This window comes from Borostomias antarcticus (assembly GCF_949987555.1).
Source record: "Borostomias antarcticus genome assembly, chromosome: 11".
Lineage (NCBI taxonomy): Eukaryota > Metazoa > Chordata > Actinopteri > Stomiiformes > Stomiidae > Borostomias > Borostomias antarcticus.
Window position 1 is genome coordinate 27,241,002 of NC_140244.1, and position 15,300 is coordinate 27,256,301.

The following is a 15,300-nucleotide window of genomic DNA, read 5'->3' on the forward strand; positions in this document are numbered from 1 at the left end:
AGAGGAGAGGAGAGGAGAGGAGAGGAGAGGGACCCCAGACAGAGGGCGGACTCTGTGTTTGGAGAGAGAGATGGTCACACTCAGGTTCCCCCATCCCTCTAAAGTGAGGTTCCCCCTCTGAGAACAGAGGCTGTTATCAGGTTCCCCCATCCCTCTAAAGTGAGGTTCCCCCTCTGAGAACAGAGGCTGTTATCAGGTTCCCCAGCGAGGACACGTCTTCAATCAGGTTCCCTCTACCGGCCTCCGGGGTTCTAAGGTTCTAATGTCCTCGTCTACATCCAGTTATCAAAATAAACGTGTTGGAAATGAACACTCTGCAATCCAGACCGACTGGAACACACTTCTAGCAATGCACAACAACAACAACGATAAACAACAACAACCAAGCATTTTCCATTGTGGCATCAGTTGCCAGCTCAGTGGGCGTGGCCAGCTCAGTGGGCGTGGCCAGCTCAGTGGGCGTGGCCAGCGGGGACAGAGACAGAAGAGGTCTTCCACCACAGATGAGCACACTCAATTATTAAACAAGACCCTCCACCCCCCTCCCCCCCACCCTCCCTCCACCCCACACCCCCCCCTCTGCACCCAACCCCCCTCCACCCCACACCCCTCCCAATCCAACTCAGTCCAACTCAATCCGCCCTTAGAGAGAGTCCTGCCCGCAGCCTCCAGCCTCCCCCTTCCCCCAGCCTCTAGGAGGGGTCAGGAGGAGGAGGAGGAGGGGTCAGGGTCCGGGGGAGGAGGAGGAGGGGTCAGGGTCGGGGGGAGGAGGAGGAGGAGGAGGAGGGGTCAGGGTCGGGGGGAGGAATGCCGGTGGGGGGGGTTCAATCCAAGGAGCCTATAAATAAACCAGCAAGACTGTTAGGCTGTCAGGAGCACCCAGGGAGGGACACACCCCCACACAGAGAACACACACACACACACACACAGACACACACACACACACACACACACACACACACACACACACACACACACACACACACACACAGACACACAGTCTGTCCGTCCGTCCGTCCATCTGCCTGTCTGGTCTCCCTGTATTAATCAGAGGGGGGGCTGGTCTGTATTAATCAGAGGGGGGGGGGCTGGTCTGTATTAATCAGAGGGGGGGCTGGTCTGGTCTCCCTGTATTAATCAGAGGGGGGGCTGGTCTGGTCTCCCTGTATTAATCAGAGGGGGGGGCTGGTCTGATCTCCCTGTATTAATCAGAGGGGGGGCTGGTCTGGTCTCTGTATTAATCAGAGGGGGGGCTGGTCTGGTCTCTCTGTATTAATCAGAGGGGGGGCTGGTCTGGTCTCTGTATTAATCAGAGGGGGGGCTGGTCTGGTCTCTCTGTATTAATCAGAGGGGGGGCTGGTCTGTATTAATCAGAGGGGGGGCTGGTCTGGTCTCTCTGTATTAATCAGAGGGGGGGCTGGTCTGTATTAATCAGAGGGGGGGCTGGTCTGGTCTCCCTGTATTAATCAGAGGGGGGGCTGGTCTGGTCTGTATTAATCAGAGGGGGGGCTGGTCTGGTCTCCCTGTATTAATCAGAGGGGGGGTGGTCTGGTCTGTATTAATCAGAGGGGGGGCTGGTCTGGTCTCCCTGTATTAATCAGAGGGGGGGCTGGTCTGGTCAGTATCAGGGCCGGAGCTCTAATCATCCATGGCTGCCGGGCGTGTTGACGAGCCCATGAGGAATGTGAGGTCAGCAGGGGGCCGGCCGAGGGACAGGGGGGTGATTCTTCCTCCAGGGCGGGGTGGGGGGGACCAGGGCCCTGACTCCAGCCCAGGGGCCTCAGGGGGCCAGGGGCCCAGGGGGGTCCGGCCTCCTGGCTTGGCTCTGGAAGGTTCTGGAGGTTCCTGCCTGCTCTGGCGCCGGGCCAGATGGTACAGTTACCGTCTGTTGGACGTGGGGAGAGCCTCGGATCAACACACACACACACACACACACACACAGCGACTCTCACACAAACACACACACACACACACACACACACAGAAACACACACACACACCCACACACACAGCGACTCTCACACAAACACACACAGACTCTCTCTCACACACACACACACACACACACAGCGACTCACACACAAACACACACAGAGAGCAGACATAGAATAGTCAGACTGTGTGTGTGTGTGTGTGTGTGTGTGTGTGTGTGTGTGTGTGTGTGCGCGTGCACTGGACACTAAAGAGAGAGAGAGAGAGAGAGAGAGAGATCAGAGTGAAAGAGTAATATTATCAAAGGCGGATGTACACAAGCCTGGCCCTCCTCCTCCACTTCCTACCTCCTCTCGGCCCCTGGCAAGCAGCTCCCACACCCACACACAGGCTCTCTCTCTCTCTCCCTCCCTCCCTCTCCCTCTCTCTCTCCCTCCCTCTCGCTCCCTCCCTCCCTCCCTCCCTCCCTCTGTCTAAATGCCCCCTGTGTTGTGGAGCGACAGCGTGTTTCTGGTGGGAATAGTGTCCCTTTCACCCCCTTGGCTTCTCCCAACGGACGAGGGAAGGAGGGATGGAGGGGAGGAGGGATGGAGGGATGGAGAGGAGAGAGGGAGGGAGGGATGGAGGGGAGGGAGGGATGGAGGGATGGAGAGGAGAGAGGGATGGAGGGGAGGGAGGGTTGGATGTAGGGGAAGGAGGGATGGAGGGGAGGGAGGGATGGATGTAGGGGAAGGAGGGATGGAGGGGAGGGAGGGAGGGAAGGAGGGATGGAGGGGAGGGAGGGATGGATGTAGGGGAAGGAGGGATTGAGGGGAGGGAGGGAAGGAGGGAGGGAAGGATGGAGGGGAGGGAGGGAGCGATGGAGGGGAGGGAGGGATGGAGGGATGGAGGGGAGGGAGGGATGGAGGGGAGGGATGGAGGGGAGGGAGGGAAGGAGGGAGGGAGGGATGGAGGGAGGGATGTAGGGGAAGGAGGGAGGGAGGGATGGAGGGAAGGATGTAGGGGAGGGAGGGATGGACGGATGGACGGAGGAGAGAAAAGACACTTCCTTGGCAGGAGACCCCGGCGCCCACGGCGTGGTTTATGACAGGCCTCTTTGATGCCTCCGAGAGGACGGCGTGCCAGCAGGGATGAGGAGGACGCCAGGTGCTGCTGTAGCCTAAACCCCCCCCCCCAAACCCCCGACACCCCCCCCCCCTTACTGAGCTGAACACCGTGGGGCCAAGGGAAGCTAAGAGGCGACCATCCCCGCAGACCACAAGCTGACCATTATACAGGCTTGGACGCACAGGCTGAGAAGGATGCCCTCGGATATAATGACAGACGTGTGTGAGAGTATGGAGGATATATAGCCTTGGTGTGTGTGTGAGTATGGAGGATATATAACCTTGATGTGTGTGTGAGTATGGAGGATATATAGCCTTGATGTGTGTGAGAGTATAGAGGATATATAGCCTTGGTGTGTGTGAGAGTATGGAGGATATATAGTCTTGATGTGTGTGTGAGTATAGAGGATATATAGTCTTGGTGTGTGTGTGAGTATGGAGGATATATAACCTTGATGTGTGTGTGAGTATAGAGGATATATAGCCTTGGTGTGTGTGAGAGTATGGAGGATATATAGTCTTGATGTGTGTGTGAGTATGGAGGGTATATAGTCTTGATGTGTGTGTGAGTATGGAGGGTATATAGCCTTGGTGTGTGTGTGAGTATGGAGGATATATAGTCTTGATGTGTGTGTGAGTATGGAGGATATATAGTCTTGATGTGTGTGTGAGTATAGAGGATATATAGTCTTGGTGTGTGTGTGAGTATGGAGGATATATAACCTTGATGTGTGTGTGAGTATGGAGGATATATAACCTTGATGTGTGTGTGAGTATGGAGGATAAATAGCCTTGGTGTGTGTGTGTGAGTATGGAGGATATATAGCCTTGGTGTGTGTGTGAGTGTGGAGGATATATAACCTTGATGTGTGTGTGAGTATAGAGGATATATAGCCTTGGTGTGTGTGTGAGAGTATGGAGGATATATAGCCTTGGTGTGTGTGTGAGTGTGGAGGATATATAACCTTGATGTGTGTGTGAGTGTGGAGGATATATAGTCTTGGTGTGTGTGTGAGTATGGAGGATATATAGTCTTGGTGTGTGTGTGAGTATGGAGGATATATAGCCTTGATGTGTGTGTGAGTATGGAGGGTATATAGCCTTGGTGTGTGTGTGTGAGTATAGAGGATATATAGTCTTGGTGTGTGTGTGAGTATGGAGGATATATAGCCTTGGTGTGTGTGTGAGTATGGAGGATATATAGTCTTGATGTGTGTGTGAGTATGGAGGATATATAGCCTTGATGTGTGTGTGAGTATGGAGGGTATATAGCCTTGATGTGTGTGTGAGTATGGAGGATATATAGCCTTGGTGTGTGTGAGAGTATGGAGGATATATAGCCTTGATGTGTGTGTGTGAGTATGGAGGATATTTAGTATTGATGTGTGTGTGTGTATGGAGGATATATAGCCTTGGTGTGTGTGTGAGTGTGGAGGATATATAGCCTTGGTGTGTGTGAGAGTATGGAGGATATATAGCCTTGGTGTGTGTGTGAGTGTGGAGGATATATAGTCTTGATGTGTGTGTGAGTATGGAGGATATATAGCCTTGGTGTGTGTGAGAGTATGGAGGATATATAGCCTTGGTGTGTGTGTGAGTATGGAGGGTATATAGCCTTGATGTGTGTGTGTGAGTATGGAGGATATATAGTCTTGATGTGTGTGTGAGTATGGAGGATATATAGTCTTGGTGTGTGTGTGAGTATAGAGGATATGTAGCCTTGATGTGTGTGAGAGTATAGAGGGTATATAGCCTTGGTGTGTGTGTGAGTATGGAGGATATATAGCCTTGATGTGTGTGTGTGAGTATGGAGGATATATAGCCTTGATGTGTGTGAGAGTATGGAGGATATATAACCTTGGTGTGTGTGTGAGTATGGAGGGTATATAGCCTTGGTGTGTGTGTGAGTATGGAGGGTATATAGCCTTGATGTGTGTGTGAGTATAGAGGGTATATAGTCTTGATGTGTGTGTGAGTATGGAGGGTATATAGCCTTGATGTGTGTGTGAGTATAGAGGGTATATAGTCTTGATGTGTGTGTGAGTATAGAGGGTATATAGCCTTGATGTGTGTGTGAGTATAGAGGGTATATAGTCTTGGTGTGTGTGTGAGTATAGAGGGTATATAGTCTTGATGTGTGGAGGAATTGAGATGAGTCCATGTGGAAGTGCTGGCAGGGTCAGGGTTAGGTTTGGGGTCAGGGTTAGGTTTGGGGTCAGGGTCAGGGTTAGGGTCAGGGTTAGGTTTGGGGTCAGGGTTAGGTTTGGGGTCAGGGTTAGGTTTGGGGTCAGGGTTAGGTTTGGGGTCAGGGTCAGGGTTGGGGTCAGGGTCAGATGAGCAGGTGTCACTGACTGGGTCATTCGTCAGTGCTGCTTCTTGCATTTTTGTGTCTTACTGCATCTTAATTTGCCCCTCTCTGGGGCTGAACACACACACACGCACAAACACACACACACACACACACACACACACACACACACACACACACACACACACACACACACACACACACACACACACACACACACACACACACAAAGCCATTTCAAAGCCAGTTCCCGTTGGTCACATCTCGCCAGGCTGATAGGTATGGGGTGTGAAAAGTGCCCTTTGGTTGCTTGTTCAAAGCTTACTTACAACGTGTATGTATGTGTGTGTATGTGTGTATGTATATACATACACACACACATACAGACATACACACACGTTCGTGTGAATCAGCAGAGCTCACTGCAAAACATGCGCACATGCGCGGTAGTCTATCGCGCTTTAAATGAATGGGGGAGCTCACGTGACCGAATGACTGTTTGCGTTGTGAGTTGTGAGCTCAGTGGCGCGTGTATGTATGTATGTGTGTGTGTGTGTGTATGTATGAGATCGAACATAGCCTACATACATACACACACACATACACACACACATACACGTTCGTTCCAACCAGCGCAGCTGTATGTGAAACTGCTTGTGCATACAATCGCGGTAGCCACCGCACTTCCGCGTGACGTCACCGAATGCTCTGCCGCTGTTTTGAGAAGAGCGTGTATGTGTGTATGTATGTGTGTGTGTGTGTGTGTGTGTGTGTATGTATGTCTGTGTGTGTGTGTGTGTGTGTGTGTGTGTGTGTCTGTTTCGACTCGCTTAATGAAGGACTTCGATACATCGCTTCAGAGAATGAAGACGACTATGGTAAATATAGCACTAGAAATATTAATATCTGCGTGGTTAGATGACAAGACCATGCTTTGTGGGTAGATCGTATGCCAAATCAATTTGTTTTTTTGTTTAGATGGGGGAGAGCCGGGTCAAACGTCGCGCAGGACAAAAGTCGCGCTCCCATTTTCTCCAGAATGACTGGACCTGCAAATATGTGGTTATACTTGCCTGCACATATTACCGTGTACGAGCTCCCTTCAAATTTTGGGCGCGATCGCAGCATATTTGACAGAGATATCGATGGAAAACCACTTTTGCCCCATATAAGTAAAATCATGGTCTCATAAGCATTTTTCGATTGTAAAATTGTGTTCACTTGTTTTAGTTTGCAAACATATGCAATTTTCTTAGCATATCTACTGGCTACATGATAACATAGCTTTCAAGTTTCGTGCCAGCAAGTCGTGCCTGCAAGCCAGGGAGAAATGACAGGAGACCGTGGCGGGACAAATGTCGCATCCCGTAAGCAGGGGTGGCCAACCCGCGGCTCCACGCCCGTCAATGTGCGGCTCCTCCATTCATTGATTAAAAAAAAGTTGGCTTGCGGCTCTTTCATCCTTTCATTAAAAAATAAATTCATTCATTCCATAAGAACGTTTCTCTCTCTCTCTCTCTCTCTCTCTCTAGTTTCGCTGTGCATTTCTTCCTGCCCATTTTAGTTTATTGCAGATTTGTCATAAAATCATGATTGTTTCGCTAGGTCGCGTGGAAGTCGCGTGAGAACCACTTCAAACCAATCATTTAGGTAGCAAATCACCTTGGTAACAAAATAGTTGTAAACAAAATAATTTGCTCTGCGTCGGGACAAACACAAAACGAATGTATTATTAGACATATAATAATAATATATAGCCTTCAACGACCTCCTGAGCTGTCTGCCTGATGGTCTCAGGGCTGAAGAGACCGCGCGTCGTTTTCCTCACCCTAACTCTTGGCATGCTGTCAATGAAAGAAAATACATTGTAGGCCTAAATAAACATGGTTTTAGGCTATTGTGTTTATGTAGGCCTATAGGTTAAGCTATTCATAAGGTAACGTCATTGTAAACGAAAGTAGCCTATATAATCCAATTGACTGGAACCAGGGGGCTTGACAAAAGTTAAGAGGCAAAATAATTTGTCTTGACTGCATTTAAGATGTATCTGTAAGGGGGCTGGTTCGCTAGCTGACCCAAACGCACGGACACAGACGGACAGTTCCAAGCCCAGAGGGCGGTTTAATACAAAGCGGAGGTACAGAGGGCAAGGCAAAGGGTAGTCAAGTTCAGGCAGGGGTCAATCGATCAACAAACAATGTCCAGAAAACGTAATCCAAGCCGTGGTCGAGGTCCGGGGAGAATGGGTCGGGGAAGCCGTGTGTCAGTCCAGGAAAAGAGCAGCAAACAAACCGGAAAAACGAATCTTAGGGAAGAACGTTGGGAAGACCGGGTTCTTATAGGGGAGGTGATTGGATGAGTAGTGGCAGCAGGTGAGCCGCGCCCTCGGAGCTCGTTAGCGGAACCGTGTTCAGGTGTGCGGGGTGATCACGTCGAAGGGCGCGCAGAGCGCGCGCTGAAGTGGAAGGCCGTGGCGTGCGCGCTGCGGGAACGGTGGTGGGAGCTGGAGAGCGCCCAGGCGGAGGCGGAGCCGTAACAGTATCTTTCACATTAAAACTGCATACAAAGCTGACCAATAGCATTAGAAAGATCTCTTCGAGAGCTTTAATTTCACCTGTTCATTCTGCCCAAATGTCACTCGCGCACCCCTCTGGTTCTAAGCCATCAGAATGCGACTTCTGTCACTCTACGGGATGCGACATTTGTCCCGCCACGGTCTCCTGTCATTTCTCCCTGGCTTGCAGGCACGACTTGCTCGCACGAAACTTGAAAGCTATGTTATCATGTAGCCAGTAGATATGCTAAGAAATTGCATATGTTTGCAAACTAAAACAAGTGAACACAATTTTACAATCGAAAAATGCTTATGAGACCATGATTTTACTTATATGGGGCAAAAGTGGTTTTCCATCGATATCTCTGTCAAATATGCTGCGATCGCGCCCAAAATTTGAAGGGAGCTCGTACACGGTAGCCTAATATGTGCAGGCAAGTATAACCACATATTTGCAGGTCCAGTCATTCTGGAGAAAATGGGAACGCGACTTTTGTCCTGCGCGACTTTTGACCCGGCTCTCCCCCATCTAAACAAAAAAACAAATTGATTTGGCATACGATCTACCCACAAAGCATGGTCTTGTCATCTAACCACGCAGATATTAATATTTTTAGTGCTATATTTACCATAGTCGTCTTCATTCTCTGAAGCGATGTATCGAAGTCCTTCATTAAGCGAGTCGAAACAGACACACACACACACACACACAGACATACATACACACACACACACACACACACACACACACACACACACATACATACACACATACACGCTCTTCTCAAAACAGCGGCAGAGAATTCGGTGACGTCACGCGGAAGTGCGGTGGCTACCGCGATTGTATGCGCAAGCAGTTTCACATACAGCTGCGCTGGTTGGAACGAACGTGTATGTGTGTGTGTATGTGTGTGTGTATGTATGTAGGCTATGTTCGATCTCATACATACACACACACACACATACATACATACATACACGCCCCACTGAGCTCACAACTCACAACGCAAACAGTCATTCGGTCACGTGAGCTCCCCCATTCATTTAAAGCGCGATAGACTACCGCGCATGTGCGCATGTTTTGTAGTGAGCTGTGCTGGACGAACACTAACGTGTGTGTATGTCTGTATGTGTGTGTGTATGTATATACATACACACATACACACACACATACATACACGTTGTAAGTAAGCTTTGAACAAGCAACCAAAGGGCACTTTTCACACCCCATAGATAGGCAGCCTGCTCACACTCTGGACTGACCTCTATGAAGATGCACAGTGCTGTCCAGCGTGTGTGTGTGTGTGTGTGTGTGTGTGTGTGTGTGTGTGTGTGTATGTATATCTGCCTGTGTGTGTGTGTGTGTGTATATCTGCCTGTGTGTGTGTGTGTGTGTGTGTGTATGTATATCTGCCTCTGTGTGTGTGTGTGTGTGTGTGTGTGTGTGTGTATATCTGCCTGTGTGTGTGTGTGTGTTTGTGTGTGTGTGTGTATATCTGCCTGTGTGTGTGTGTGTGTGTGTGTGTGTATATCTTCCTGTGTGTGTGTGTGTGTGTGTGTGTGTGTGTGTGTGTGTGTGTGTGTGTGTGTATGTGTGTGTGTGTGTATGTGTGTGTATGTATATCTGCCTGTGTGTGTGTGTGTGTGTGTGTGTGTATGTGTGTGTGTGTTGGTTCAAATGCCTACGAGTTGAAGCTAGAACTCTGTTCCCTTTTCATCCCACTGAAGGATGTCGTCAAGACAACCAGAAATGACAAAGGGCTTTCTCAGCCCTATTGAGTGTCGTGAAAGAGTGACTGTGGTGTGTGTGTGTGTGTGTGTGTGTGTGTGTGTGTGTGTGTGTGTGTGTGTGTGTGTGTGTGTGTGTGTGTGTGTATGTGTGTGTGTGTGTGTGTGCGCACGTGCACATGTTTACGTGGGTGCTAATGTATGCAGACGGTCGAACAGGCGCATGAATAAGCAATGTCCCTCCTCCAGAGCTCTGACTGACGACAGCACAAAGACCCACGCCATCGCCATCACACCGACCGGGCGCCATCGCCCTCACACCGACCGGGCGCCATCGCCCTCACACCGACCGGGCGCCATCGCCCTCACACCGACCGGGCGCCATCGCCCTCACACCGACCGGGCGCCATCGTCCTCACACCGACCGGGCCATCGCCCTCACACCGACCGGGCCATCGCCCTCACACCGACCGGGCGCCATCGTCCTCACACCCACCGGGCGCCATCGCCCTCACACCCACCGGGCCATCACCCTCACACCGACCGGGCGCCATCGCCCTGACACCGACCGGGCCATCACCCTCACACCGACCGGGCCATCGCCCTCACACCGACCGGGCGCCATCGCCCTCACACCGACCGGGCGCCATCGCCCTCACACCGACCGGGCCATCGCCCTCACACCGACCGGGCGCTTCATTACCCCGGTCACTGCCCCATATGGTCGGGTACGGACTCATAACCCTCATTACCAACCACTATGAACCTGAGGGGCCCTGGCTAGACCTGTACTACATGGATATAGAGGTTAGAGGCCCAGGCTAGACCTGTACTACATGGATATAGAGGTTAGAGGCCCTGGCTAGACCTGTACTACATGGATATAGAGGTTAGAGGCCCTGGCTAGACCTGTACTACATGGATATAGAGGTTAGAGGCCCTGGCTAGACCTGTACTACATGGATATAGAGGTTAGAGGCCCTGGCTAGACCTGGGATATAGAGAGGCCAATACAGACTCTCCTTCACTTCTCCACACACTGTCCTCTCCTTGTCCTCTCTTTCTGTCTTGCACACGCGCACACACACACACACACACACACACACACACACACACACACACACACACACACACACACACACACACACACACACACACACACACACACACACACACACACACACACACACACACACACACACACTCCTCCTCCTCCTCACACCACAGAGCCTAGTATCTGGATGCCAGGCATTTTCTGAATGTTTTGGCCGTGATTGTGCCGACCCGGCCCTGAGTAAGGGTCCGGTACAGGAACGTATATAACACTAGAACCACACACTCCTCACACCATCACAGGAACGTATATAACACTAGAACCACACACTCCTCACCATCACAGGACCTTATATAACACTAGAACCACACACTCCTCACCATCACAGGAGCGTATATAACACTAGAACCACACACTCCTCACCATCACAGGAGCGTATATAACACTAGAACCACACACTCCTCACCATCACAGGACCTTATATAACACTAGAACCACACACTCCTCACACCATCACAGGAACGTATATAACACTAGAACCACACACTCCTCACACCATCACAGGAGCGTATATAACACTAGAACCACACACTCCTCACCATCACAGGACCTTATATAACACTAGAACCACACACTCCTCACACCATCACAGGAACGTATATAACACTAGAACCACACACTCCTCACACCATCACAGGAACGTATATAACACTAGAACCACACACTCACACTATCGCATAAGGAATGTTAAATAGAAACGCTTCGACTGACCTGACCAGGACACACAGATAGGGCTGGGTATCGATTCGAATTTCAAGAATCGATTCGATTCCGATTCACAAGGTTCAGAATCGATTATCACGATTCAATTTGATTCGATTCAATATCGATTCGGTCAGTGTAACCTTAATTACATGACTGCCAAGTTATGCAACACATCAATACTAGGGCTGGGTATCGATACTGATTTCCAAAAATAAATGAATGAATGAATGAATCATTGAATGAATGAATGAATGAACTATTCATTCCTTCATTTATTCATTCATTCATTAAATAAAAGATCGATTCTGGGATTCATGAATCGATTCTGAATCATTTGATTCAGAATCGATTCATTGATTTTTGAAACCCAGCCCTACACACAGACCCCTGGAACTATGGTCTGGTCATTGTTTGAACCTTAACGCCTCACAGGATCAGCTGTGGTGTGCGGATGATATTATAAATACTGAAAAAGTTGAACTATCCCTTTAAGCACTCAAAGTGGGTACTGGTGTACTCAACGCCGATGTGTTCGACTGACCAGTCGGCGGTTTGCCACGGCAACGGCAGGCTCAGCGTGATGTCACATGAGGCAGCGCGCCGTTGACCTCACCGGTCGTGCGACATTGCAGGCTATCTAAGGACCGTGTGTGAAGTATAACGGCCATGTTTCCATCGTCACTGTCCCCATCAGATAAATATCACTATAGAGACAGGTGCAGTGCCCGGTCACTGCGTGTGCCTGTTCAAAACATGCATTTTTTTTGCAATTGAATATGCTTTCATGGGGTGGGAGGGCTTCTGAGGTAGGGGGAGGGTGGGAGGGCTTCTGAGGTAGGGGGAGGGTGGGAGGGCTTCTGAGGTAGGGGGAGGGTGGGAGGGCTTCTGAGGTAGGGGGAGGGTGGGAGGGCTTCTGAGGTAGAGGGAGGGTGGGAGGGCTTCTGAGGTAGGGGGAGGGTGGGAGGGCTTCTGAGGTAGGGGGAGGGTGGGAGGGCTTCTGAGGTAGGGGGAGGATGGGAGGGCTTCTGAGGTAGGGGGAGGGCTTCTGAGGTAGGGGGAGGATGGGAGGGCTTCTGAGGTAGGGGGAGGGTGGGAGGGCTTCTGAGGTAGGGGGAGGGTGGGAGGGCTTCTGAGGTAGGGGGAGGGTGGGAGGGCTTCTGAGGTGAACTTCTAAGACCATGATGTTTGGCATTGAAGTCTTTCTAGGGCACAGGTCATCTAAGCTGGCCAGAGAGAGACGTCTTTTCCAGAGCCGAAGCTGTTTATTTTTCTCTTTCTATCCTGTGTATTTACACCACATGTTCCCTCAGCGTCACAGTGAGGAAGAGTTGCGATTGGTCCACCGCTAGGAAAAGGGGCGGAGACTGCGGAGAAAAGCAGAGTGATGACGACTGGCAGACTCATAGAGGGGCTGTTGTGAGGGCTGGGTGAAACACACACACACACACACACACACACACACGCACACACACACACTTTCTCTCACCCACTTACACACCCAGACAGACACACAAGTCTGCTCTGTCCAGTCCATTAACACATGCAGGATGTTAGAGAACTGAAATATTAGTGTGGGAGTCCGTCTACACTAGAACGTTTGAGGAGTGTGTTTGTGGGTTAAAGATGTGATGTGTTTCTCTGGTGTCCTGAGGCCATCAATTTAACATAAAAAGATACATAATATTATATTAAATCACTCAACTCTTGCCCTTCTTTTGACCCAGAAATATTTCTTGCAACATATTAAATAAAGGGATCTCTTGAGCTCTAAAGTGTCAAAATGTCCTTCATTATATTATTATTATTACATTATATTCATTATAAGTCATTACTCTATAGACAGAACAGGACTCAGCCAGACTCTATAGACAGAACAGGACTCAGCTAGACTCTATAGACAGAACAGGACTCAGCCAGACTCTATAGACAGACTCTATAGACAGAACAGGACTCAGCCAGACTCTATAGACAGAACAGGACTCAGCTAGACTCTATAGACAGACTCTATAGACAGAACAGGACTCAGCTAGACTCTATAGACAGAACAGGACTCAGCTAGACTCTATAGACAGACTCTATAGACAGAACAGGACTCAGATAGACTCTATAGACAGACTCTATAGACAGAAAAGGACTCAGCTAGACTCTATAGACAGAACAGGACTCAGCTAGACTCTATAGACAGACTCTATAGACAGAACAGGACTCAGCTAGACTCTATAGACAGACTCTATAGACAGAACAGGACTCAGCCAGACTCTATAGACAGACTCTATAGACAGAACAGGACTCTGCCAGACTCTATAGACAGAACAGGACTCAGCCAGACTCTATAGACAGAACAAGACTCAGATAGACTCTATAGACAGAACAGGACTCAGCCAGACTCTATAGACAGAACAGGACTCAGCTAGACTCTATAGACAGAACAGGACTCAGCTAGACTCTATAGACAGACTCTATAGACAGAACAGGACTCAGCTAGACTCTATAGACAGAACAGGACTCAGCTAGACCCTATAGACAGAACAGGACTCAGCTAGACTCTATAGACAGACTCTATAGACAGAACAGGACTCAGCCAGACTCTATAGACAGAACAGGACTCAGCTAAGACTCTATAGACAGACTCTATAGACAGAACAGGACTCAGCTAGACTCTATAGACAGACTCTATAGACAGAACAGGACTCAGCCAGACTCTATAGACAGAACAGGACTCAGCTAGACTCTATAGACAGAAAGTAGACTGGGCGCTGGCGGATGCAGACCCATTCTGGAGGGAGACTGGAGAGCCCAGAGATACTGCTCGCAAGTTTTAATTCCGAATAATATGAGAAATATTCTCAAAGTATCTCACGTGATCATCTCTCCGAACCAAGCTAGAGAGCTCCTGTCCTGGATAAAGGAACCACGCTAGAGAGCTCCTGTCCTGGATAAAGGAACCACGCTAGAGAGCTCCTGTCCTGTATGAAGGAACCACGCTAGAGAGCTCCTGTCCTGGATAAAGGAACCACGCTAGAGAGCTCCTGTCCTGGATAAAGGAACCACGCTAGAGAGCTCCTATCCTGGATAAAGGAACCAAGCTAGAGAGCTCCTGTCCTGGATAAAGGAACCACGCTAGAGAGCTCCTGTCCTGTATGAAGGAACCACGCTAGAGAGCTCCTGTCCTGGATAAAGGAACCACGCTAGAGAGCTCCTGTCCTGTATGAAGGAACCACGCTAGAGAGCTCCTGTCCTGGATAAAGGAACCACGCTCCTGTCCTGGATAAAGGAACCACGCTAGATAGCTCCTGTCCTGGATAAAGGAACCACGCTAGAGAGCTCCTGTCCTGGATAAAGGAACCGCGCTAGAGAGCTCCTGTCCTGTATGAAGGAACCACGCTAGAGAGCTCCTGTCCTGGATAAAGGAACCACGCTCCTGTCCTGGATAAAGGAACCACGCTAGATCGCTCCTGTCCTGGATAAAGGAACCACGCTAGATCGCTCCTGTCCTGGATAAAGGAACCACGCTAGAGAGCTCCTGTCCTGGATGAAGGAACCACGCTAGAGAGCTCCTGTCCTGGATAAAGGAACCACGCTAGAGAACTCCTGTCCTGGATAAAGGAACCACGCTAGAGAGCTCCTGTCCTGGATAAAGGAACCACGCTAGATCGCTCCTGTCCTGGATAAAGGAACCACGCTAGATCGCTCCTGTCCTGGATAAAGGAACCCCGCTAGATCGCTCCTGTCCTGGATAAAGGAACCACACTAGAGAGCTCCTGTCCTGGATGAAGGAACCACGCTAGAGAACTCCTGTCCTGGATGAAGGAACCACGCTAGAGAGCTCCTGTCCTGGATAAAGGAACCCCGC